General features: G+C 33.4%; 1 pseudogene; it reads right to left on the bottom strand.

The window, feature by feature from the left end:
• Positions 1–1,296: 1,296 nt before the first annotated feature.
• Positions 1,297–1,855, bottom strand: LOC118448125 (uncharacterized; annotated as a pseudogene).
• Positions 1,856–3,461: the final 1,606 nt, after the last annotated feature.

Raw genomic sequence — 3,461 nt, 5'->3', positions numbered from 1 at the left:
GCAAAAACGTTTGTCGATCGATATCAAAATAGAATCTTCAATGGGGAACGAAAACTTCATTATCAATTATGTTATTTTTATGGTGTTACTTTAGAAATCAATGTGATAATTCCGATTTTAAATTATGCTTGTGGATCATTCAAAGAGAGAATGAGAGAGCTCGTAAACCGCATTGGATTAGAGAGAGCTTGTCTAATATCATATATCGCGTTGTCACATAAGCTATTCGATATCCGTCTTGTTCGATGAACACGTAGACTTCGATTTACCTGCCTGTAGGAATATCGATCGGATGCCTTCGTTTTCTAAACGATAAAAATTACTGATATAGATTTATGATGTCACTCAGGATATGATGCACATTTCTCCTTATCTATCGTTAGATAACCATTGTCCACTTTATCGATATGAAGTCAATGTTCTATGTAAACAGTAGATATGGATTTTTCAATGTGAACATGTCATATTTACTTCTTAGTAGAGATTATAGTGACGTTAAAAAGTTACGAAAATGAATGATTTTATGTATGAGAAATATTATATATCTAACTAAATATATATATATATATATATATATATATATATATATATATATATACATATAAACCCGAAAAGGCTCCTATCTTGTGCTATAGCAAGAAGAAGAGTTAAATCTGATCAATGACCTTTAAAATACTCCTCTTTGGAAGCTATAACCTTCTTCCAGGGATTCTTCCACTTTCAGAAACACTCCTTGTATTCAGCTTTCGAAATAACTAACAGCCACGTCGTCACGTTTCTTTTTATTTTCTCCACATCATCGAATCTTCTTCCCTTAACACTAGGTTTACGGGCGTTTCTTATATACCTATCTCTACGAGCACCCGTCAATTTGACGGGTAAACGAAAATAATCATTTTCTTTAAAAAATTGATGTATTCAAGTTAAGTCTGAATTGAACAATATTAGGCTTTACGTTTAAATAAATTATTAATAAGTAAAAAGCCTTTTTTTTTAATTATTATAGAAAATAATTGTTCATCTATCGATATGTTTTCATATGGCTTATAACAAACCTGGCTATTACTTATATATCTGTTCTATATTTCGGATATTAGTGTAAATTTATCTGTTTGTAATCTTTCGGATCGTTGGATTTTTTTTTTGTCAAAGCATATGAATCTCAGAATTTCTATAAATTTATCTCTGCTCATTGTGTTTGCGAAGAAAACGGGTCCCCATTTTTTCGACCATAAATAAGAAGTTTTCAATGATCTCGCTTCATATGCGCTCCAGACATATAAAATTTCTAGAAAACTACAATACGTAACTCAGCAACTGTGATTGTCCAGTCTTTTTTCAAAACTCGATATGCCTCCGTTTCAGTTCAATCTTTTATGTGTTCCATTATGTGTCTGTCAATTATTAATTCGAAAGCACTAGTTATACAACCCAACATAATATTTTTCTTGGCGTATCAAGTAGGCCCTGCGATATCCTTGAATATCATACGAACGGGCGTCCTACCCCTAGATCCACCTGTTTTCAGTTTTATCCACTGTGTTCCGTCAACTGCAATATCAATTTCACTCATTACATTTTGGGATGTGCTTGGAATGCTCGTCCTCTCATCCTCAGAGTCAGAACTAGAAAGAATACGGATTTTTTGCTTGTTACGATACACTTTCAAGAAATTTTCCTCTTCACTATCCGAAGATCCTTCTATCTCTCCACTTTCAATATATTTAGAACTTTCACTCTCATCTTCGCTTTTGTCTAATTTATACTGATCTTCTTCGGAGGTATCCTCAGAATAATCTTCATTGATGTAGATAATTTCGTTCAATATTTTATTACATCTCCTCGATTTACTCATGATAGAAAAGAAGGGGGATTGGTCAAAATAAAAAAATACTGTGCCCAAATTCAATTACCCTATTGTAAATACGATAAACGAAGACTGTCTACAATAAATGAAAATTTTACACACTGTCTTTGAAAAACGTTCTTACTCGATCACTGCAACAATCATACTGAACATCGCTTCTTGTTTTAGAAGTTTCTTTGGCAATAAGATAAGCGATTTCAGACAAAAAGATAAAGATAAAGACAAGGACTAAAACTCAGGCCATACAATCGGATTTTCTCTTTTATCAGCTAGCCCGTCAAATAAACGGGTCCCGTAAATCTAGTGTTAAGAAGATTTTTCAATTTAAGAAATAGCCAGAAGTCGCAGGTACCTAGATTAGGACTGTATAAGGACTGACGAAGCTGAACAATGCCGTGTATCGCAAGAAATTGCTGAATAAATTGCAATGAATAGGCAAATGCGTTGCCGTAGGTGCAGCATCACTGCATTTTTCCACAAATCTGCCCGTTTCCTTCTCACTGTGAGACGCAATCGTATCAAAATTATTTTATAATACTCCTTATTATCGTATTTTATTATTCACTAATTTTTAGGTAAACTAATTCCCAATTTTCGGCAAAATTTAATGCACACTCTTTGTTCAATACATTCAGTTATCGTGAAATGTGACGCGCATGAAATTCAACAGTTATTTACCAAAGTATTATTGCTGATTGAAAACTCGAAGGACCGTGCTATTTGCCAGGGACACTCATAAAGATCCCCTCTAAATGACAAAAATCTATATTTAACAATAGCACAGCCAGGTACAAAGTTATAGCACAAAGTCGGAGAGCTTCTGGAATAGACCATACATATATAAATATAAATATATATATATATATACATATATATATATATATATATTTCAGTGAAGAGTATATTGAAAAATAAAAATAGACTGATCCAAGAGAGAAAGAGAGTGAGAGAGAGAGAGAGAGAGACAGAGAAAGAGAGAGAAAATAAATTTTGTTACATTATATCTAACATTGATTTTTATCTTGAATCCATTTACGTAATTCCATTTTGATAATAAAATATACGAGCTACACGTAATATGTATAGCGATTCATAAGTCTGACGAATCATCGAGATGAATCACTAGCACATAACTTTCATACAAAACGTATTAAATACGTTTTCACGTTTTTCAATATTCACAAAATCCTTTGATATGATAGAAAGACAAATTTTATGTTTTTAAATAGGCTAGTAGCAAATAAGGAAAAGCTGACGAAATCGAAAGTATTTCGTTTCTTGAAAAATTTTTAAGTGGAATCGACTACAATAGCTCGAGTGATTAACGGTCGACGTATTCTTGCTAGTGTAAATGGCGCCAGTGATTCTTTTCTTCACTCTCTCTCTCTCTCTATCTCTCTCTTTCTCTCTCTCTCTATCTCTCTCTTTCTCTCTCTCTCTCTATCTCTCTCTTTCTCTCTCTCTCTATCTCTCTTTATTTCTTCCTCTCTCTCCTATTTGGTCCTTTGTGTCTGCCTTCTCTCGTCGCTGACGGCAGCAACGTCTTTCCACGAGTGTTCCTTTATTTGATTTGACTTTAGCAAAGGATACTTCC

The sequence above is a fragment of the Vespa mandarinia genome, chromosome 5, assembly GCF_050613455.1.
Source record: "Vespa mandarinia isolate Hongniang chromosome 5, ASM5061345v1, whole genome shotgun sequence".
Lineage (NCBI taxonomy): Eukaryota > Metazoa > Arthropoda > Insecta > Hymenoptera > Vespidae > Vespa > Vespa mandarinia.
The sequence above is the reverse complement of the archived record's forward strand: the minus strand, read 5'-3'. Positions and strand labels throughout refer to the sequence as shown.